Source organism: Tubulanus polymorphus, chromosome 5 (genome assembly GCF_964204645.1).
Source record: "Tubulanus polymorphus chromosome 5, tnTubPoly1.2, whole genome shotgun sequence".
Classification (NCBI taxonomy): domain Eukaryota; kingdom Metazoa; phylum Nemertea; class Palaeonemertea; order Tubulaniformes; family Tubulanidae; genus Tubulanus; species Tubulanus polymorphus.
This window is the reverse complement of record NC_134029.1, coordinates 8831261-8856608: the sequence shown is the minus strand read 5'-3', so window position 1 is coordinate 8856608 and position 25348 is coordinate 8831261. Positions and strand designations below refer to the sequence as shown.

The 25348-nt window shown below is 39.6% G+C and overlaps 2 non-coding genes across 2 annotated transcripts; one reads left to right on the top strand and one right to left on the bottom strand.

Moving 5' to 3' along the window:
* Nucleotides 1–3324: 3324 nt before the first annotated feature.
* Trnah-gug (transfer RNA histidin (anticodon GUG)) lies at nucleotides 3325–3396 on the bottom strand. Its single transcript has one exon. It is a non-coding gene; the product is annotated as a tRNA-His (tRNA).
* A 3717-nt stretch (nucleotides 3397–7113) lies between these two features.
* Trnav-cac (transfer RNA valine (anticodon CAC)) lies at nucleotides 7114–7186 on the top strand. Its single transcript has one exon. It is a non-coding gene; the product is annotated as a tRNA-Val (tRNA).
* Nucleotides 7187–25348: the final 18162 nt, after the last annotated feature.

The window sequence follows — 25348 nt, the reverse complement described above, 5'->3', positions numbered from 1 at the left end:
ACACAATTTCATGTATTCAGAACTTCATAACAGATTGTATCTTAAAAAATTTGAAACAATTTAGCCCGTAATTTCTATATATAGAAATAACAACTCTTATTTGATCCAATTTTGAATGATAATTTGTTTAGACCAGCCGTAGACTGAGGATATTGCTTCCCATAAAATGGAGCAAATTAAAATGTTATGGTTTCCAGATGTAAGGCCTTGGACTTAGAAACTGAGCATATACTAATACAAACCACGTATTAAATGAAGATTTCATACATTCTCCAATTCGTAGGTAGCTGAATACTTAAAAAATGGCCACGTTTTTACTTTGCTGGCGCTTTTTCGCAAAAATCTGACCGCAAATCAGTTTCAAAACAAATGCAAGAGAGCGTGAAACCGCGGTACCGTCTACTGTTTTACTTCCGGGTTTTTATTTTACGATTACAAATTGTATGTCGAACACATCGAATAGATACAATACAAGGTACATTTCATTACGAAGTAAAAATACATACATTATGAGCGCGTCAGGGGTTCAAAAATTCCGAAGGATTGCTTAAATTTGTTTTTGCGGAAAAAAAACATTCGTTGAAAAGATATGGTGCAAAAACGAAATGATTTGTTTTCACGGTTAAAAGTTTGTTTTTGTGCGTTTTCGTGGAAGATGAAAAGAATATTCTTTTGTCCCGAATAAGCCAACATAAAGACAAACCCCTGCGTAAATAATTTAAAACTTTAAAGGGTAAAAGCGTAAGAAGGAGCGATGGCGACGAGGGCCTAGCAGTGACCATAATAGTAACAAAAATGAAGAAGTTAAGTTGCGGAATTATCTTAGTTACTTGTCTTGAGAGGTTATGGTGATAAAGGAAAAGAAAATCACCGTGAATGAATGAATTAAGATTAATGGATGGCCACAAGAAGTTGATGTTCAGAAATGCGAGGTGACGTTTATAGTGACGCTTGAAGGTTATTGCATAATAACAATAATGTGTATGGAATTAGTTCAATTACTTAGACGTTCATTGTAATTTCTACCCAGAATCTTCAAATTGGGATAGCTAAACAAAATTCAAGAATTTGCTTATAGATAACAGGTTGCATGATTCAATTGGGAAATGATAAGGCTTTGAAATTTTAAACAGTGAGACTAACGCTTGATGGAGTTTATAATTGATTTTCGGTGGTGTATTTCAATGTTTATATGCTTATAATTGTCTCCAGTTTATATCTTGATAGTAATATCATGACGATGTGACTCTTTTATATGTATCGTTTAATTGTTTTAATGTTAAATTCTAAGGTTTGTATGTTTCACTTTGTACATCTCGACCCGAAAAGGGTGTATCGATTTTGTAAAGAGTCTGTTCGGTTAAATTGAATTATACTTCAGCGTTGAGAAATATCCAACTAAACTAAATAGATAACGAAGTAACTTTTACATAAGCTTACGACTTTTCATGCGGAACAAAGCTTAAGTCCACGCACGTATTTTTTTTTAACACCCTCAACCCTCTAAGCGCCACGCAGGGCATCATAAGCGTGTTCGATGTTTCTTTTTCCCGACGGAAGAGAGACCAGAGAAGAATCTTCTACCAAGAAACTCTGTCGCCACCAGGATTTGAACCCATAAACCCTGAATCGACGCGACCGCCGGTTTAAACCCCTCGGCTACTGCGCCTCTCCTGCGCACGTCTCAGTAATATTCGAGCGGCAAAAAAATCAACAATACAACCTACGGACAGGAAGTAATTAGGTTCACTTTTCGAATCAGAACTGCGATATCATAGATTAGTCGTCGTCGTTTTCTTCGTATTCCAAGAAAAAAATCGAACTGGGGAGGTTTTTTTTACAAATTAGAAAAAAGAGAAAGTAAGCCAGCTCGTCCCGGATATAAGGTGGTTATTCTAGTTATACGACACGCAGTCGCGAGTTATACGAGTGGCGTCTTACATAATTGATATCGACTTTTCCATTTCTGTAATTTTCTTCGGCAATAGCACGCCAGAAAAAAACACAAGCAGATCTTTCCGTACACAAAACGATCACAAAAAGACCAACGGAACAGAATTATTAAGTATAGAATGCGTCAAACATTCGCTTGTTTTGTAATCATGAAAAGGAGGGGCACATTCGCGGAAGAACTATAAATAGAAAATCCGGGCTAAAATGGAAACAGCTATTTTGATTGGCTAATAATGATAACATCGAAGCTGCGCATGTAGCTGCGCATTCTTGCTAGTATAGCGTGGCTGAGTTAATAGCGATGCTGTCAGGTTCGATTCCCTGCCGAGAAGGATGAAGTCAGAAACGAAGACCTTTTATAAACTGCTGAAATATTAAACAATCACATTTCGTCCTATTTAACTCGAAAAAGTACATCTTTTTCCGATTTCATACACGTGCGTATCGCCATGCCAGTCACCGAGCCAGACATTTTCTGCTGATGAGAGCCATCGAAATACAGTACTTATACAAATATTTCAACCATATGAAAAATAGATCCGGCATCCATTTTCGTGACTTCGAGTAAACGTCGATTATGAGAAATTTGCCATTCATCTTCTTTGAATGAATTATACGACCGAACGGATTCGGACACGCTCTTTTCGCATCAGTTTTACCGCAGAACAAAAACCGTTCTATAGAGATTAGGGAAATGACAACTAGAGCGCTACGGGATGGGGCAAGAACTTCGGAGACGACCAACATGCGAATGCCAAGAGCGTACGTTGTTGCGCTTGCGAATTTTACTCCGTTTTCTTTGAACGAAACAAATCCCGCGATAGTTTAAGGATAACAATCGATGAATTCTCATTTGCGCTATACTGTCGCTGATAATACAGTTACAGCGCGTTACAGTAATTGATTCGGTTTGGCCACTTATCACTCATTAATTGTATTGACATTGTTGATTGACCGGCCGGTCGTGTCGTCTAAGGTCGCGTGCAGTCAGATTTGTAAATAAGCTAATTGTTGATATGCACTCTGTCCCAAACCAGACCTGCCTGCTTGGACTACGAATTCTATCCTGACCGAGGCGACCACCGTAATTGAACGCATTTTCAATTCTAATTTTAACTTTGATTATTGATTGAATAATTGTGGTTTTTCCGGTGCTTCATAACGCAACACAATTATAATGTATTGGCTTACATCAACGTGGGCTGCTGGTGGAGGCCACCCATTACATATGATGATAGTAAGCCATAAGTTGAAACGCGAAATGCCGTTTGCTTTAATTAAAAGTCAGATAACTTTCAATTTTGAATATCAAAATAGTTTAACGATATAAATAAGAATGTGGTCAAACCAGAATTGAAATGGAAAAAACCATGCCGTGACCAGGATTCGAACCTGGGTTATTGCGGCCACAACGCAATGTCCTAACCTCTAGACGATCACGGCTAGATAATTATTGTCTTTATATTGTCACTTAATCTTTAGAACCCAATTCAACCCAGCGGCGCATACGCAACTTTCAGAGAGTGTAGTATGGCGTTTTACTTAATGCAACAGATGAACTATAGATGTATTAAGAAATTGAAGTAACCCGCCGATCGAAGATTTCTTGCGTTTTAGAGTTTGAATTACTCGTCATTTCAAAATTCAAATATTCTCTCGGTAAGGGTAATTTGTAATATAAACCTTCTCTTGGGATTGCAGCGCATAAAACAATATGAATCGCGTTTCATAATGAGAATTAATAGTATATTTTCACGTACGTTATATGGATCATGCCCCATTATGCTAAAAATGACACCTTGTTTCTCCTAATCGGCCGGGTTACTTTAAAAAAACTGCAATGAAATTTGTAAATCAGTTCATTTCTATAGCTGCCGGGTTTGTTATGGTTAGCCTGATCACGATTTAATCAAAAGTAATGTACAGAGTAGATAGGCAGCCGACCGGGTCAGCTTTTAAGCTCAGCAGAAATGTAAAACAAGGTATCGATTTTTTTAGCCTTAGTCAGAATTAATGTAATTGCACCGAAAATATCGTTTGTCTCTCAACTTTGCCCTATGGAATTTTTCCAGCGATCTTCTCTTTCGGTTTTTGAAGATCCAGTTAATGTGACTTTTTACCAACACAACAGTCTTGAATGATATAATGGAGAACTAGATCAATCAAGTGCTACTATTAAGTCAATTTCAGACGCTTCTTAAAGGCGCGTGCGCTCTCTTCATTTTCTTATAACGTTTTTGAAATATTAGCAGGCGTGATATACAAATGCAGCATGAAAAAAATTATATATTTTAGCCACGCAAATCTAGTGATTAGATTTCCAAATGACCATTTATAGTTCATGATGTCTGTATTTTTTTTCAAAAATTATCTAAAGGGCATCAACGTAAGCCAAAAGCAGACCCTCTGAAATTCTCTCTGAAGTAAAGAGAATATACATCGAACCAGCCACCGTACACTCTTAGAACGAAGGATTCTTCGGGGGTTCTCGGTGAAGCTTTTTAAGGTTTTTCGCCAATATAGAATGCAGATTGGGGTTCTTCGAGACTTTAGGGTTAGTTATCTGACCTAGTTCCATGTGAGTATACGTAGGATTTGAGTTTTAACTCATTGAAAATTAACTGATTCAACTGCGAGTTACGGTATAACTCCTACTCACAAGTGTATTTGAACTTGTAATATACATTTGAAACTTGAATCTCTATCCCTCATCCCCGTGACCTTTGAAAACCCAACGGTCTATCCCACAATGTATATATGTACATATCTGTTGTCGAATGTGTTGGATTTAGAGCCAACGTAAGTCACGTTTCAAAAACATTTTTGAGTTTAGTTATCTATCCACATGTTTTTTTTTCTCTCACTTGGAAGAAGAAAAACCTAAAGAAACAACATTCGTATATATAAACAAAACAAAAAACCACCTGGCAACAAAACACGCTATAACAGCATATCGTGAAAACGTGTGCACTTTTGAAAGGAAAAGTATATATCGCGTGCCAGCCTTTAATCAGGTGGTGGTCGATAGAGAGCCGATGCGACTCCCCTATAGCCATTCACATACAACTGGTTTTATCATATTCAGTAGAGATGTTGAAGGAGTAGATTTTGATAAGCCCCTTTCGCACGGAAATGAATAGCCGCATTTCCGATTCCAACATAAGCAGCGCTGGAAGTAATTTAAGGATCGCTTATAATGATTGATTGAATAAAACCCGCGAGGCTGAATTTTATTATTGCGACGATCTCGTATTTTAATAGCGTTCACCAATTCTTTTTTTACCGAGTGCAGCAGATATACCGGTCGTTCGAATATTAAGTCGCTTCGAAATTGAAATAGGAGATGGATCACGGCTGGCGTAATTGCATTTCAAAATTGAAATTATCGGTATGCGTGGATTTTAGTAGCAATTAGATATGATATAATTCAGTGGACTTAGTCGACAAGACTGACAAAACTTGGCGAGAAGTAGTTCGTTTATCCGAAAACTTCAACATATTCTCAGGCAAGCATCCGAACCTGGTGGTATCGTGACTCTGCGCGGGTATAGCATACACCCCTCTAAAAGTCCGTGTAATAAAATTCTGGTCAAGATTTTTCGAAATTTGGATACAATTTTGATATTTTTTTGGAAATGAAAAGTAATAAATTCTCAAATGATTCATTCAGGTACCCGGACACTTCATATTTAAGTCCCTTTTCAATAGGAAAGCGCCCTTTTCTCGAAAAAGAACTGCCCCTCTAAAAGGCTTTGCACGGGCCTGATATTTGTCAGAACTCGTTAATTCGCTTAACTAAAATGTGATATCTCATTGGCTAGCGTGTTGATCGTGATATTTTCATACACGAACTGTTACGCAGACCATCTTCCAGGGTAAGGATACTCTTGTGAGGCAGGGCCGCAAATACCTGCGAGAGAGGACGTGTACAGAAAACCAGTGTTTCTTCATCTCATTAATTTGAATACCGAATAATGTAGAATTCGATTTGATGATTTGATACCGTTTTTTGAATCAAATAAATCTCAATTGGATCTGATATTTTTTCTGAATAAATTTTGATTGAATCTGCGTTCAAACACGTGGCTAATTAGCATCCCGAAATCATCATCCGTGCCCAGTGCCGATTGGAGGAAAAGCTATTTTTACCTCGACCTTTGCGAAATATTGCCAAAGATGAATTAATTTTCTGTAGTGCAAATAATCAGTCCTCCCGAAAACCGAAAGAACTAAACATTCACAGAAATCGAATCTGACAATTTACAATCGTAAAATAAAACCCGGAAGTAAAACAGCAGGCAGCACCGCGTTATTGGCGACACTACAATACTGCATGGAGGATTTGCAGGAGAATTTGAAAATGATTAAGGAGCCGTTGTGTGCGAATTGAATCAGACAGAGGTCTAGAGTTTGCTTGTCGTGTGATGTGGCACTTACGAATAACAAGTATACGGGAATTCTTTTTAGAAATTACGACGGGTAAGATTATAATCAATGATGTAATCTGCGAATAAGCGTGAAAACTGAACCGGGAAAGCGACAGTTTTCGATCGCATCGAATCATCACGGTGTTATCGAGTTTGTTTTAGTCTAATCTAACAGAGACAAGACCGCGTATACCGATTATCAGAGAGTTGTTGATTAAAGGTTTCGATAGGCAATACAAGGGAGCCACAACTCCTCGTCGAATCGTGCGATAGGTTACTTCAACAGTTTGAAACTTCATTATAAGTCGCCCAATCCGCTTCAAGTACGATTATTCATAAAGATAGTGAATTTCTGCGCTATACCAAGTAGTTTATGGTTTATAGGGATAGCGCCTTTAAGGTAGTAAAACCACGCGATTTATCCGGAAAAAAATCGGCAACATTAGACTGTACCGCGCAACAAAAACGACCATGATTTTATAAAACAAAAACGGTGCGTTCGATCAGTAATTCTGAATCGATTTTTTCGATTAAGGGCTCTTCGGAAAGCTAAGACTCCCACCTTACCTCAGCAAACACAATATCTAAACCCCGAATCCCTCCTGTCCCCAGTTCACTCGGCGAAGGGCTAAGAAGCTAAATTGATGAAATTGATGCCATTTTGTCGTAACTCTTATGAATTAACTATTAGCACTACTGCCATCACGATTTGATTCGCGCACACAGGCATAACGGTTTCGTAGTGTAGTGGTTATCACGTCCGCTTCACACGCGGAAGGCCGCGGGTTCGAGCCCCGCCGAAACCTTTTGATCATGAAATTATGGATGGATAATAAGACAAAATTCCAATTTAAACATATCGATGATTTTCCTTCTTTATTTGGTTTTATCGTACATATTCAGTGTATCCCTTACAAATTCACCACACCTGTGCGTCAATCTTAAATGATGTAATTTTATGGTGTCCTTTTCTGAACGACTAAATCCCGAAATCTAATATCTCTCGGGGAGATGGAAACACTTCAAAACAGCCGCATACAGCTGTCGCGGGAAATACACACTTCAAAGGATACTACTGGTAGCATTTCGAAACAGAATCCCTGACACAAAAAAGACAGTACACACGACGAGTATAGAATCCTTTTGATCACAACGAACGCGTTTTTCTCGATAGAAATGATAATCTTCACTTGGACGAGCTGGGTGTTCTTGGGGAAATGCTTAATAATCTCTTTTGAAAGTAAGAAGACCAAAGTAATTAAGGCGAGAGCGCGAGTTATTTAGGGTTATTGCACACGAACCCGCATACGTAAGGGAATCTAAATTTGGAATTCTTAGCAAAAGCATATTTGCCAAGCCCCCAAGAGCAGACGTTTTGCGTGATCCGTGGAAAATGGGACATCCATTGGAAAACCGAGCATCTACCTTGTATATGTAATATAGATCTAAGCAGGTTTTATGCATAGCCACGGGCTCGCAAATCTAATTACAAATCGACCTTCGATTCATTAAGGCACCACTTACATCGTTCAACACTGCCGCACGCGTTGACTTGTAGAGGTGTGTAGCAACAATCGACATAAGACACGCGTGCTTAAAACCGCCAAGGTCGTTACTCGATGTGCATTTGTCTTCGAATGGATGATCGATTATTGATAGTGGTCTATAATTGGCCATTGTGAAAGGAACGCGTTATCAACAGAGCCAATGTCACTATCCGAACTTCCTTTAATAGTTTATTCATCAATCAAATAACAATAGCCGCGCAGCTTACTGTTCTAGCCGCAGCGGTTGTTTGACTTAAGGTGATGAAAATAAGAGGAAGACACTGGATTCAGTTAAACGAAAAAATTTGAACTCATATTTTTGATTTACCAGCTATTGGTTAATTCATTCTTTCAATGAGGCCAACAATTCAAAGCTGGCCGTTTTAAGCGTAGACTTGTTTCATGAAACTGAACCGCGAAAATCAACTCGGCTGATTCGTTGAGTTTTAATTCCATGCCAGGATTCAGAAGCAAACATTTGAACTTTTTTACTTCTATTGGCCCGGCATAACTAACATACAAATCAAATTTCCGAACCATCAGGAAAATGGGATGTATTATTTGAATTTAATAATCGGTTAGATCATCCGATCGTCAGTTGTCTGGAATTAGATTTAGTCGATAATGGATTTGTTTATTTGCAATCGTAATTGCAATAACATTCCGAGCGCTCTCAAACTGAGCAATCAACGAACAAAATCCAAGTGAATGGCAAAAATCAGGCAATTATTTTCACATTGGGCAACTATAGATAATTACTATGTATAGGTTTTAACAACAGTTGAAAGCATCGGCGTTAAATATTGAAGTATGGGAAATGAGGCATCGCCCGCCGCATCGTTAAATTGGTTCAACGACATACTTTTCGTCGACAAATTATTATTATTTCATCGAATTCGATACCATTACGATATAAATTCCCTGTACATTCATCTACATCCAATTGAAATGTTATATATTACATTAATTGCGATAGAATGTAACAGGTAAAAATCTCCCGGTAAATATTCCTGCGGTAAAAATTACACTGGTAATAATCCACCCAGTTAATTCCCCGCACTTAAATATCATCCCTATGAAATTATCCCCAAAACTCTTTTTTTTCAATCAAATTAGAGCTCTTGGTTGCACTTATTGGAATTTGAAGGAATGATGATTGTAACTTTCGTCAATGAGGACATTTTGTTTTGCCGCCGTCTATCTGTCCGTTAACTTGTGTGTAAGCAAAATTTTGTTCAAAATAACTCGAACTCATTTCTGTGATTTGTTTCAAAATTCCCTCCGCACACCAGCAAGTGCTCTTTAAATCTAGATAGATTCGATCAAGAAAGATTACTCTTGAGTACGAATAATCTATTTTCAGAATAACCAGTCTTAATTTGCCAACGGTTCAATTCTACAGAGAATATCAGAGAACATTGATAGATTTTGTCGAGAAATTCAACTTAGTGGATTTTTGCCAGGGGTTTTTTATACCTGGGGATTTTTACCCGGTGGGATTTTTACCGGGAGATATATACATACATTTGTTCTATCATGCCATGATGTAAGGTTTGCATATCGAAACGTAACTTGAATAATGGCAGTTTGTTCGCCACATGGCGCACATCAAACCACGGACACATTTGGTTTGCGTAGCCGAACAAATTGGTTTCTTGCTTGTTAAGATAGTTTCCGAAGGTTCCATTTATAACCGAAGATTTCATCTGACATGTTATATTGAAACAGACAACATCCTCCATAACAATGAAGCAGGTTTTAGTCGTGGTCACTCGACTATCGACAATTTTCATATTTTACATATTTTAGCTGAGGTCATTGAATCTGAGAAGAAGAAACCATACCGCGCTTTCGTAGATTTTACAAATGCTTTCGATACACTCTGGAGAACAGGTCTGCGACTAAAGCTTCTATCAAACGGCATATATGTTAATTATCTAATTGTTTGAAGAACATGTTAAATCATGTGTGAGAGCTAATGGTTATAAGCAATGAAAATAAATGAATATCAACTTCTGTCGGCATGCTTATAGTTCAAGTAACTTCTAATGATTTTCAACATTAGTTATACGTTGTTAATTAAGATGTGAAATCGATGACTGTTTAACCTTATTAGTCAATCTTAGTGGCTTGACATACGTCTCCTACACGAGTGATCAAGTCCACAAACGGCTCACAATATCTCGATGCTTATCCTCTAGACGTTGCGGGTGAACGTAACGTTGGAATTATTAAACGAGATAGCAATCGAGAACTTCCTCGATTGTGATGAAATGAACCAGTAGATTGCTGTAACCGTTCGGAAATGTGGTGGAAGAAGTGGTTATTTTAAAGTACACGGGACGAGTGGTTATCGACCTGGTTCTGTTGCGTTATATTGTACTTACTTTATGATCCTAAGACCGAACTGTCGTACGAATATCAAGACGTCAATGAAACGCTATCATGTGTTGTTTCCTGAGCCACGAAGGCAACAGATCAAAATATAAACTTAAGGCATGTTTTTGTGGTTGTGATTTGAACGAAAATACAGCAATGAAGATCAATATACGTAGTATCGATAGCAGCGTCTGCCGGATGTCCTTGTCCAAAATCTAGACTCACGTGTTGCAAAACCCGATATGGGGCTTTCCGATTCTGTCGGGTGAAGATATCACCGAGTAGAGAGGAACCAAAAGAAGTGCTGATTATCGACGCTACTGCTCGGCTGACAAAATGCATTGATAGACTTTATTTCCCCGATAAAAATGGCAAAAAAGACTTATTTTCAGAAGTCCAGGCTAAATTAGCCAAATCATTTTTCCAGAGAATGAAATGTTCGCAAGGATTGCTGCTAGCCAGGACTAGTGAAGCATCTGCACGGCCGTGGATATATCGCGCAGTGACTGGAGTACCAAAAAGCAACGAAAAAGTAGATATACGTTAGGGATATCTGGTTATGACACTCATAAAAACCGGAGATACTATATTATACATCACATAAACTGAAGCAGTAAGAACAAATCGTCAATCAGGGTTGCACTGGACACAAAAGCGGGATCCCATATTCAGGAAACTATTTGGTATGCTCGATAATTCAAAACACATACACCAGGACTTACTTAAACCAATATATTGGCTGTCGGGATTTGAAATGTGCCGTCAATAATGGAAATTATGCGCAGATGATGTTAACAGCCAGTGATATGGACAGTGCGGACATTAACCTTGGATGTTAAGAGTCCAAAAATGATAAATGTTATAGCTACTAGTCCCAGGAATCCATACTATTTATCGGTTATGAAGCCCAACGCACATGTAGCAGGGGGACGGAAAACACGGAAACAAACATGTTTGATCTCGGAAAAACGTTTCTTGTTTCTCGTAAGTACACGCGGTGATAGAGGCGAATGTCTAATGTCGTGTCGTGTGCGCTGGGCTTAAATACGTTTTTGAATACGAATAACAACAACATAAGAATGGAAATAATAGACACAACTGAACGAAGTTAATACCGCCGTACGAAAAGTGGCATGATCGTAAGTTCGAAGCAATAATGTAATGTCCCATATGGATTCTTGTCAAAAATCGATTTGAGTTCGGTTAAGCGAAAATGATGGATGTTAAAAGTTGATAAATCTGAAACTAGATATATATTTGCAAATATATAAGATAACCTTATTGCAGCAGGAAACATTTCAGAATTGACCACGTCGCGTGCCAAGGTCTAGGTACTTCATCACCGTTCTATATATTAATCCTCAATTCATGTTTAAATCCAAAAGGACAATCGAATTCACCTTATGGCAGGCGATGTGGTCAATTCCACGGTGTGTAGTACCGCATCCCAAAAGTAGAAAGGAGCACATTTTCACTAGAAAAGGCAAATAATTTTCAACAACGCACCATCCTTTCAGGATTTTATCTTTATTGCCTGGAAACTACATTTCAATGCAGTAAATTTTCTGGGAAGCGTCAGAACTTAATTTATTGCTGGGAAATTGGACCAAAAAGCGGTTAACTTTCAGAATTTTCTGTGAGGGAAGGTCCCCGTAGACACCCTCGTTTGTCGTTGATTATATTTGCCCTTTCTATAAGTTGTGCTACCCTCAAGACTGCATGATCGCTGGATCCGCCCCTTTATTCGGTGATTTAATATTTTTCGATTTATACAGGCGAATGGCTTCGCGTTTTATCCGCTGTTGCACACAAACAATGAATAAGAGTCCGACCTATACGCCCGCCTCAAATTGTTTCAATACCCTCAACCAACTGAGCGCCACGCAGGGCATTATTAGCGGGATTCGATGTTTGTCCCTATCGGGTAGAGATCCGGGAATAAACATCAGTCGCCACCAGCATACGAACGATTTCGCCCGGCTAAATGAACATCTTACTGCCAGGGTCATTCTAACGCGTAACCAGTCGTCGGCGAATATATTCAGGAAATGTAGAATACATTCTGTTTTCATCGTTAATAACCGGCGTCAGATTCGTCTAATCAAATAACCCCCGGCGTTTAGAGTTGTTAACGTTTCCGGTGCAACCGTAAATCACGCAAATCGATCGATTCACTTATCCCTCGATTAGAAGCGCTAATCAATTTGTGAACATTTTCATCGTTATTATTTTACTGCCTACGTATAGATCTAACGACTGTGCATCAGATCAAATGCATTGTGTATTTCAAACCTCGCTCGCCGATTGCCTGAATGGGATGAAAGCGGATAAAGCCAGCCCAACAGGAAACCCCAAAACACGAAACAGATTTGTATCAATCGTTTCTCGGTGATTCGGTATAGCCGCTAACGCAGCGAAGTAAGAAACGCAGAAACAAACCGCCCAGCTCCACTAGCGATGGGAAAAGTGCGATATCAGAGTAAATACTTTTCTCATCGTTTATTTCATCGTTTATTTTTTTTTCTCATCGTTTCTCATCACTATAGTGTCGCAGTGGTTTTGCTTCGGTATGTTTCTTGTTTCTTTTTGGGGATCATAAAATAGGGATTGACCCTGTTATTTATCTAATTCGTAGATTTTGTTTGATATGTTTTGATTTTTGATTGGTGTCCCTTGCAGACTCGCCACACCTGCCGAAACAGGGGGTTTAATTTTGAAATCGGAAGTCGAAGAGTACAGCTATGTGATCGGCGGTCAAATTTACCGAATTTTTTGTTTGAATCGAAGCACATGATTGGAAATTTCGGTTCCGGTTCGTTAAAAAAAAACTCTGTTTCTTGTTTCTTTGCGGCTGGTTTAAGCATTGGAACGCAAAACAAATTGCTTGTTTTGGGGTTGTCATTCTGCGCGTAGCCCCTCTTAGCTGTGTATATTTGACTAATCGTTATCGAAGGCAAATCGACCTGTAAATTATTTGATCTATGCTGATCGAAAACGCTTTAGTAGAAATCGTTGATGTAGAATATCGAGTTCGATTCAACATCAATACTCTTCAAGTAACACGTGTCAATCGTTTTCGATCCATTTTTACGTCCGATAAACATCCATTCGATTCTGATTCGACGCATGCGTTATGGAACGATGTTGTCAGGCGACAGCATTTTGCAAGCGTACCTCTTGTGAACACCGAAATAATAGCGCTGTTTAATATAAAAGCAACGCGAATAGTTTGCGCATTCTTGAACACTAACAACAGCATCATCGACTATGGAAGGGGTTACATAATCTCGAGATAAGACGCTGTCTATTTGAAGATCTTTTTGTTCAGTGCTGGAAGAGCTCTTAGATTTTTAGGTCTATTATACATTTCTTCATTTTCCGTGTTACTTAAATCTGAATATTTCCTTGAACAATTCCGATCTAGGCCTATATCGAATACGATTCCACTTCTGCCTGAAGATTTGTCTAAAGATACCGGAACCGAGCGAATCAATCAATTTTGCGTTCACCTCGATCAATGTTTCTAATTACGAATAATAAAAAGTTGATCAAAATCGGACGATTTCAGACGATTTCTTCACCTCATCATACCTGATACTCGGCTTGTATCGATTTCCTTTCCGTTTTCACCGAGGTGACGATGACTGTCATTTGTGGTCGCGGTGAACTCGCCTTAACCCGCGTGCGTTGCACACCGTCAATATACCTTCGAGTAACCGGAATCGTCTTTGGATTTGTATTGACTAAGATTGCGTAGAGTATTTTATTATGCGGATCTATAGGGGCCATTGCCGATACGATGTACATGCTAATCAATACTGTCCACGTGACCGTCGAATTTGTTGAATTTCATTAGATTTTTGTACGCGTATCGAATCGCGGTATCCTGCTGCGGGAATTTTTCGTGATCGGGATAACCTTAGCAATGCATCGTAGCAATTCCCTTCTCTCTCAACCTTATGAGCAAAAAAATGACACCGGCAGGCCTATCGCAACATTGGCCGCATCCGACCAGACTGACAATTTCGAAGGAAAGTTAGATTGATTACGTCATGTTCATCAGGAATTCGACCATGGAATCCAAAACGAAAATCGTTGAAAATCGAGTCCGTGTGGTTCAACAAACGAGTGAGTTGATACTGCGACCGACGTTCGTGTGAGCGTCGTGATCTATAAACGACCATTTAGAATCGTGAGGTAAAAGATCGGCCAGCTAGACTAAGATAAATGCTTCGTCATCTTTCCGACCACCCTCCCGAATTACATCAACCGGTAATATGATTTTGTCACGAGCGTCTCGTGAATATTTCGCCTGTTCTGTAACCACGCTCCCCTATATCAAAACAGTTATCACGAGGATCCGTGGATTTAGATTTTTGGTTAAACCCACAAGAAATTGGCTAGATTTTTGTTTGTTTTTCCTTTATTGTTTCCTTAATTCCTTTGACCCAAGATATAAAAGTATAGATAGATATAGGAAGTTGATAGTTTACAGTTATACACATTTCTAACAAAAAATTATACCTTCTTTGTCGACTAATAAACGACCAATTGAAACATCGTGAACTATGTGTACATAATCATCGTCAATCCTAAGAGATCAGGACCCAGTTCCACCGTTGTCAGTTAAGATTTAACTCTGAGTTAACTCATTGAAAATTAACTGATTTTAACTCAGAGTTAACTCTAACTCACAACTGTGGAACTGGATCCAGATGTTTAAGATCATACTATAATGCTCTTACCTCGGGGTTTCTTGTGAGAACGTGAATAAAATACTGATTCCTAATAATGTACAAATCAAACGCATGTTCCTCGTATAAAATAGTCACTAATCCACCTCAGAATCATAATCAAGATAATCCTCTTAATCCTCTATTTCATTTTTAAAACGCGTTGACAAATGCGACGTGCCGAAATCCGAGTTGAGCAGACGATTAAACTGGTTCAGAGTTACAGTCTCGAGCCTGCGTCTGCTTCTGGTGCGGCCGCTGCTGATGCTATTCGGACATACATCGTAAATGTTTGTTTTGATTTGAAAAAAATCTGATACTCGTCGCCGGGCTATTAGATATCCTTTAAATTAAGAGAAGCCCGAGTGGCTTCACCTTAAACGCCCCCGAAACGCCTCAAGGCGATCTGTGTAGTAGCTATAATAACTCGATGTTAATTCAAATCCAAAAGCAAAGCGATCATTTTTTCCGACTGTCTTCGGCGCGAAAACATAAAACGCCGGTGTTGAAAATATTCAGTTTCAATATTTCTTCTACTGCAGCCGAACCTCACCGGAGACCAATGGAAGACAAGTACTATATCGACCGCGCGCGTGCACGTACCAGCCTTTGAGAGTTCGAGATCATACCGCAGCCAATCAACGATGTTGGATATTACGGCGTTTGTTAGTTATAGCGCATACGGACGCGACGTTCAAACGTTTGCATTGTACGTATACGTACATACAAGCTTCGGCGTTTAATTACAGCTGCTGAAACAACGCAACTGTTTCGGCGAGGGGTAAATCGAACTAAATTCATCCCCTGACGATTTCGAAACGTGATATCGTTCGAAATCGACGCATTTCCCGGTGATTAGTTATTTTAAATGGAAAGCGCGCATTTATAACGAACGCTACTGGAAATCCGCAATGTAGCCCGAATCACGCAATAAAAAGGATTAGTAGTTTGCACCTAGTTTCGCTCACTGGTTGTAATGAAGTGTCTCTCTTTCAAATCAATAAACGAAGTCAGCGTTCATGTCCATTTTTCAAATCAATAAACGAAGTCGGCGTTCAATGAGGACTCCGAGCCACCAGCTATCCCGCTAGATGGCGGCCGTATCTGTACGACAACCCTGCTTATACTATCAATTTTAGTCAGGAGAATAAAGTTATATCTTATCTTATCTTATCTTATCTTATCCCTGCCAAAATCTGGTTTGGTAGTTTTTATCTACGTAGATTTTTAGCCTCCCTCGTCAGAAATTAGGCAAATCACTCCTCAGACGATCTTTAGGTTCATATATAGGGTGAATTTTTCTAATCGCTATTCAAATAATTTGAGAATGGATAGCTTTAGTAATCGAATCTGAGAATCCGAGAGTTGTTGTCTGAATGCACACTAGCGAACCTGGTGAATCCTCGCTTGTCACAAGTGGAATCCTGGATTGCCACAGTCGAACGTAGAGTCCTCATAAGAGTGAATGTGTGTCTGCGTCCCTTGAAAACACTCACGCGTACGTGATGTCGTTTGATCTCTTATCGCGACTCGAATGGAAATTGTAGGATTTACTGAAAACAAGCCACAGGACTTGAATGCTAATCAAGCATTAAGGTCTAGCTGATGACACGCAAGCCAGTCCAATCTAATCTAAATATTTCAATTGTCAGAATGGGGAATTTATATCCATTTCCACAGTTGTTACGTGTAATCAAAAAAATCCATTTCCACAGTTGTTATGTGTAATTAAAAAAAAGGAGTTGACCTAATTGAAGAAAATTGAAAATTAAATGTTAAACTCTTAACTCTTTCAACTTAAGTCAAATTTCCACCAAAGGTTCTCCTCTCTTTCTCCCTGTTTACTTCCCGTGGATTACAACCTCCCAGATTTTGACTCACGTGAGATGAACTTATTTCACTTGGTGCATGTGTGGATCCAGGCTGCGGGGTGCGAAATTTTCCGAGTGCCTTTAAATTCTTTCTAGCCCCAATTTTTTCGATACGTTTACAAATACATTTATCGTTTCAAAATTGCCATAACGTAAAAAAAACGAGATCAGACCCCCTGAAAAGTCGCTAAAATAAGTCGAGATTTTCGAAAATTCCTGTCGGTTCTCGTACAGCGTCGTCTATGACGTAAAGTTGCGCTTTACTTCATCTCATCTTTTGAAGAAATCCTGACGTTGGTTTAAAAGCTAGGCCATAAGTGGCTGACGCTCACCGCAAATATCGACAACATGGAACCAGGTAAATTTTTCGTTTGCATCTCATCATGATATAATGGATCATATAAATGGCATTCAATACAGCTCTCATTGCGGGGGAAACAAAGCACACCACGTTCGAGACCACTTAGATATCGAGGTGCCATACGAATTATATACACGGACGAAGTGGCAGTCACGAGAATTTCAGAACTTCTTAAGTAGATTTTCGATGTTTATTAGCCGGGATGCTATATACATCCGCGCCGTGAAACACTCGGGGCCAATTGAAAACGACGTCGGCGCAAATTCTACCTTCCGTACTTTCATTATGAAACTGTCGTTATTGCTACAGCTTTCGCGCTGATAAACAAATTACTCGATTTATCCCAGCACGTTTCTGATTAGCACCAAACATATTCGGCATAATCTCATTACAAGTTACGTCTCGACGCAACTGCGCAGAGAGAACATCGATAGCCAGCGTCGATGTAATTCGATTAAAGCAGATTCGAATGGAGCGAATTCAGTTTCCGGGGGTCACTTGTTTTCGTTCTACGCCGACGTCTGTCGGTAACCTTTGTACAGAGAAAAAATATATCTACAAAATAAAAACGTCTGAATCAAACTTTTAAATCACGTATAAACTTCCGACTAACTCCTAGCTTTGCATAAACTCTAGATCATTCTCTAGATCTAGACTCGGATGGAGTTTACTTTCAATGTTTTATATCTCTTAAAGTCAAACCGTGGAAGTGTGTTACTTAAGTATTGTCTTAATATAACCTTAAATGTGTTACAATTACCGACCCTTCAAGTTCCATGAAACGTGTACTTGGGTCTTGGTTTTCCTAATTCTACGTTTTACCAAACGATTTCCTGCTCCGATTGCCCCGCAGGCGATATTATCAAGCCGCGATTGATCTGCGCTATCAATATACGTTTTGCGTCCGAAACTTTGACTAAATGCTAGTTCTTCTCCCTTACGCTGAATATTTCCGCCCAGTGAAGTCCTTTAAGAGGTTTCGCACGTGACGCCATCAGTACTTGAACATTTGCCGTACGTACATAACAACAAAAGATAATCAGGGGATTTACAAACTTCGAGGGTCACGTTAATCGTCACTTGTGTTTAACAGATATGGCGGCGGCCACGTCGAAAAGGCTATGTTCGCTGGACTTCTTTGGCCTACACAGCCGTTAGAGTATGTTTGAAGTGTGAATCGAACGGCTTAGAAGCGATTATCATATCGTGGACAGACTCATTTTCCTATTGTAAACGGCCGATGAAATGGACAATGATCGGATTCACCGAAAGCCTTCAAATCCTATTAGCTTTATGTCGTTAATAACCATCAATCATACAGCGCACACAAAAGCAACACAGTCAAACAGAATACATCCGGTTTGGCATGGTTACAATTCCATAAATCCAATCCACTTTATTCCGTATTGCCTTCTTCGACCTTGAAAATCTATTTGACACCGCGCTCAATACCCTAAGTGCATAGAATCAGTCATCCAATTCCGAAAGATTTATCAGTTTTCATTCGGTTAATCCGACGCGTCACGTTTCTCGAAGCGACATGTCGAACGTTTTATTCTATGCGCCATCTATTCGAGAACTCGGAGATTTGCGCCATATCAATCTATATTCGCGGTGCGTCCATTGGAATAGAGCTAGCCATCTGCCGGCAGACGTATGATAACGGTTGTAGCTCAAAATGATCATCAATGATGTTATAGTCGTTTCTTCAAAGATCTCATCGAAGAATGAACTTGAGTAAAAATCCCGCAATAAATGGGTGGATCTAAAAAGTCTATTAAAAAACCAAAAATTTCATTTTTGGCATTAAGACTGAAGAAGGGTGGTGGTAGCTACCACCCGTAATATTTCTAATTCTCAAATAAATTTTTTTAAATTCTCAACTGCTTCCTGAAACGTTTCTTATGATTATACGCGCCTTGAAGCATCTTCCCGTTAAGGATCGATTGAACGCGCAGATCATTTTCGTACAAATGTAGGTTTACAATACACTCTATACAGAGTTAAAAATAAACTCTATACAGAGTTCAAAACATTAAAAACGAATTTTATTCATTAAATAAGAAATGAAATCAAAATACACGACGTTTGAGCTCTCACTGTAGACAATGTTTCCGAAATCAAACATGTTTGGTTCTGTGTTCTGGTTTCTGTGTTCTGTGTCCTGTGTTCTGTGGTTCCCTCTGTCGTGTGAATTAGCCTTTGAGGTACAAGCAAACAGACATCTGATACACGACTGTAAACTGTGTTTTGTGTTATACTGAGTGACGCAATCACGCAACCACGAATAAAGTGTTTCGAAAAAGTCGCAAAATCAACATGTTGACTTCACGAAATACGTCATTCTGATAGCGACTACGTTCCTCGCCGCTTGCGGCGCTGCAGGTTGGTTTTAGCGTTTCTCGTTCGGGTGTTTAGCGCTATCACATAGACATTAAAATCTGCTTCTTGTGTCAAGGGTTTATGTCTTGTGTGCTAGGTTTTAGTACTTCCGGTACAAATTTGAATTTTCGTATGTAAACATGTTAATGATATTAACTTGTAAACATGGATCATACGTATATATCATACAACCTTAAAAGAATAAAAATGAAATTAAACAAAGCAGAAAACCCGTTTTATTTTGAATTTCTTTAGTTTTCATTTTTTAGTCTTATATTAAGAGTTCTACGACAGACATCAGGAACCCTTTCATCACGGTCCCACAATGGCTTGGTGTCTCTTTTTTCTCTCAGTGTTTTACGCTACATGGATGCAACTGAATAGATTGCATCGCCCAGAAGCTAAAATTAATCAACATCCGTATTTACACGGAAAGCCATTGCCCTGACAGAAATATAGAAATTCACATGTAGCAGTTTACATATAGATGAACATGGCATACGACATTAAAATCGATGTGGAGAGTCCCGGTCGTCCCTATACACGTCTGTTGAATGCACGATGAGCCGATAAATCATTCTCAGACGACAAAACTGCATCCGCAACTGAGACAGGAGAGAGTTAGTTCTTCATCGAAAGCCACTATACGATCGTGTTGGTGGTTGGTGGCGTTGGCCAGGTCTCTACACGAACGGAGACGACGGTTCGACGAAGACGCGTCAGGCTGACGACACATTTTCCATCTCCATGGTAACGTAAAGATCTGTATTCCTTGATTTTGAGTTCCCTGATGCACACCACGGGCGTTATGAACGACGACGGTGATGCACGGTACGAACGAGGCCGGATCCGTTCGGAGGAAAATTGAACCAATTGGAGATGACAGACTCGCCCACTCACACGTCCCCCTGCAGGACCTTTAGAGTAAGGTACGTACCAACGGCGTGAACTGTAATTCGTTTTTTCTTAGATTTCCTTATCAGTTTTGCACTCCGGCCGATGATAATATATTGCCTGTAAAAAAACCAGTTTATTTTCAAATCACGGCAAAGATGACGAGAATTTCATAACGAGGGGATAAAAGGGGGATTCGTTTGGGTAAGGGACTTACAATAATTCCCAACATTAGGAGCATTACATCAGTGTAGTTTTTCTTATCACATCCAAAAATAATAAGCCATTCAATTGATTCGTGTAAATTCTAATATTGACTTATTGTCCCGTTGTTTCTATCTTTAATGTATAATCAAATTGGCGAGCTAATTCCATTTTGTAAACGACATATCATTAGGAATTGAAGGTCAGGGGAATTTTGAATGGGGGGTGGGGCAAAACATCCGAGACCTAGTTGTATACAACGTATAAGCGCCACAAAGCCTCTTAAGGGGGTTTGGAGGTTCTCCCTCAAGAAAATTGATCAATTTCTGAGCGTCTAGAATTGTTCTAAAACAACAAAATGACCGTTAATAGTTTGTCACTGTATAAGATACTTCCTAAAGCCAGTTTGTGAAAATGTTTATGTTATCTCGGTAAAAATATAGGGTTGCCCGGGCCGCTTAGCCCCTCTAGGACCCACCCCTGAAGGTATATTTATACAAGTACAAATATAGTTATAACAAAATGAATTGATTCGTCTCGACTACTGGATTGCACTTAAGAAGGACGTCTCGGTCTCCGTTGCAATCAGTGGCAGGAATTGCTAATTATCTCTAGCAATCAGCGATCGGAAATGGTCCTAAGTGTTGCCGTGGACACGTCGTTTACGTGCTGCTGAATCCTACAGATATTGTTGAAGGTAATTGTGCGCGTAATAGCATATAGTGTAAAACTATAAATATCATCGTGTCAACGCACGAAACCTGTCCTCTACTTAAGGAGCACATTGTAGAGAGCAGGGCGTATCCAGACCAGGATGGAAGGAAGGAGGTCGTTATATGAAAAGGGCACTTTTTCGTCGCAGGGAGTGCCCCGGAAAAATTCTGAAAGATTAGGTACATTTTTATGCATATTACATCAATATCAGAACAGGGGATAAGGCGCCTCGAGTGGATTTTTGGTCAGAAGGGGTTCTTGGTCAGAAAGGAGGATTCAACCCCTGTGGATCTGCCACTGAGAGAGCGAATGCGGTTTGCACGCATGAATCGGTTGAGTTGACGAAAGATATTCGAGAGAGCACTGATAAAACGGGATATCTGATTGGCTAATAATGACATCATCTATGCTGCGCATGTAGCTGCGCACCCGGTCTACTGTGGCAGGGGTTCGTGTCGTGGCTGAGTGTAGCGATGCCATCAGGTTCGAATCCCTGCCGAGGGAGGATGTGCTTAACGAAATGCTAAAAATAGTCAAAACCACAGTGGATGTTCTGTCATATCGGGGCGGGTAGTTGTACAGATTAATACAAGGTTTCAGGTTCTGAAAAATTTGCATTCTGTATCGCCCTCGTCTGTCATTATCGCCATGGATGCCTGGGAGAAAGACTGGTATCGGGTATACCGACACCGTAATCGAAATTCTAGGTTACGATGGGAGATTAAGTCAACAATCGCTATACGCTGGTTGTATCGAATAATTACTACTCCTCGATCAATAGAAAATCATCCCGATCACGTCTTAAATATTTATCGCTAAACATCGAACATCGTATACGTCATCGACGATCTCGTGTAGTGTTATAGTGAAACAGATTCCCAAAGGTTGTAGTCGAAATCGCAGGCGACATCCGTTCGAGACTAAATCAAAACAATTGAAACTGTGTTTTGATCAATAAGCATATCGTATTATCATACTTCGAAGAAGGTCCAGATTACATTGAATATTATGCATTCGCAAGCGACTAAACAATACAGGGCCGTAGCATGTGAATTTTAGGGGGGGGGGGGGGGCGAGCAACCCGAAAAAGGGCTCTTCTATACAGGATATAACAACATTTGTAAAAAGGGCATTTTTCCAAGATTTCTTGGGGGGGGCGGGCAATTGCAACTGCAACACTGAACAAAAAAGTTAGGTAACACAAATTTTGTTAAACGATACCCTCTTTTCAGGTCAGCATATCTCGGCTTAACAGTAAACAAAAACATTAGCTGAGATATGAGCCGTCTGAAAATACGGCGCCGTTCGACAAAATTTGTGTTACCTGACTTTTTTGTTCAGTGTATATTTAGGCCTATTCCCCAGTTGTACGTCTGCGGTGAAGCCAATTTCAGAGCTCTTGTAGTTTGGTCACATCTATATTTTGGTGGTTATCGCCCGCCATTCGTATGCACCATGCACAGAAGACTAGCCGTGCAAATACATCGCGTGCGTAACAACGGAAGATAGCTCGGTCGTTTACAAATTAAGAAGAAGTAAATCTCTCAATAACCGTCAATATGGCGTCATCACGTGAAAGCGTTTTCGACGATGGCTGATTTACATGTCAGAGATTGGATCATAGAAGAATATGCTATCGCTGACGCACTTTCATTAAAGACGACCCCGGGTTGAGTTACGACGGTGCACTTTATTTTGCTGCAAATTAGATTTCCTAACGAGGATATCGCGGACCACAGCCTTATCTGCGTTGAGCTATAAACTACGGCAATTCTCGCCAGAGAAAATATCGATCACGAAATAAGACTGGCAACGGACAAACGAATGCTCCGAATCCGTACAAAAAAAACCATGTTGTTTTTCTCACATACGCACGTACGTACGTAATAAAGTATATAATCAAGCGTCTATTTCTGATACGAGTTCATCATTCACACACGCAAGTAAGAAAGCCATTTAAGTTTTAATATCGAGTCTCGTGAATAGTTTTTATCTAACAATGGCTGAAAAAAGAAGGTATACGTAGTTTCTTGAATTAGCCTTGTTGAACATACAGAATAATAGATAGATTGAACATCTATATCACAGAGGCTGGAAATATGACTACCAATTTTGCAAGACCCATACAATCCGTTTAACGATAATGGTTTGTCCGGTAACATCATCGGAAAACTTATACGTCTGCATTACACCAGAGATAATTCTTAATGGCCTGGCCAAACACGTAGATATTCGCATTCGACAGCCTAATTCAATCGTGCACATGCAACGGTGTATCTACAGTCGTTAGATAATACGTTATTTGGATTTAAAACGTATACTCGAATCACGATGATTATCCTATCAAGCTTTAGATATCGTAGATGATTTCACGACTTGGAATACTTCGAATAGACTATGTTGAGAGATGTAGATTTTTATGCGGACAGTGGTATCATTTATTCTATCCGTTGTTCGAGAGATAACAGAAAAAAACCGTACAGATTTCGTGTAGGCTTTCACCACCGGTGCCCGCTGATTGCTTGCACAGGTTGTTTTATGGGTTTTTGATCATGTACCAATGTCACTGATAATGATGTTATAAATCATGGCGGATGGCGTGTGGCATCAAAATGCAGCAGCGACATTTTTTACACTAGAACGCGCGTCTTATCGACATCAGGGTTCATAAGGTCAACACATGGTGGCTGCAGAATTTCGTTGAACATTGCGGGGGTGGTTTAGGGTGGTCTGTGGGCCGTGCCTCTCCAATGTTACCTTTTTCATCAAGACTGAGAATATAAACCTGCATATTTGTCGCTCATCCTATACGAAATTGCATCTTTTTGGCTACATTTCTTAATAACATCTAAAATCGAGGAAGGCACCTAACTGGTGACTATATTGACATGCTCGATTAGAGCAGTCGATGAATGCCTTTTGTTTTCTTCTGGGCCCCGGCCTTCAATTTTCCTCGATCCGCTGAGAAGATTTTGAAATTGAAATACGGTTTTCAATGTTTGAGCAGTCCCTAGCAGAAGTTACGGTTATGGGTAGGATATAATCTAGACCCAGTTCCACAGAGTTAAGATTTTACTCGGTGTCAAACTCATTGAAAATGAACTAATCTTAAGTCAGAGTTTATTCCAACTCGCAACTGTGGAACCGGATCCTGCAGTGTTGCGATCCCAGCTCAACTCGAAGGAGCTGGTACTATAATTTGCTATGGAAGACGAAGAATTCGTTCGAGTAACTGGGGACATTGGCAATCATTAGCGTTAGTAATTATCTCAATCGATATCGGTGCCTTTTGAATTAGTGTAATTTTACCACTTATGTCGACGAAATATTAGTCATTTTCAATTTTAAATTATTATGTTTGTACCGTGAAGATGCACAAATCGATAAAATTCTTTTGCGTATTCCCATTTTCATTTATATTCTTGAAATTATACAGGATATGAAAAAAATGTTGCGAAATTTCCCTAGGTGGTTTTAGAATTTGCGCAGTTGCCAATAGATACAGTTTTTCTGATGGCCGATTTTCCTACCGTGGTCGATACATTCCCCTAGTGTTGTTGACGAATGGTTGAAGAAATGTTTTAGACCATGTGAGCCACGTGTTTATAAGGGGCACTCCTCCTTCTCATTTTGGGAAAAAGAAACAACACATCGAGATAAGAATAATTCATTTTGGCTGATATTTCACAAGAACGAGAGGCGAATGTCAATAGTCTAGAATAAATCACCAACGGACGGAGTTTGTCAATAGGAAACCAACATTAGATGATTTTCGATCTTTGAATAAGGATTGACGCTGTTACCTATTTGATCGGTAGATTTTGTATGGTTTGGCTTGATTTGGTGTCCCTTTCAAGTCCACCACACCTGCCGGGAGCGAAAC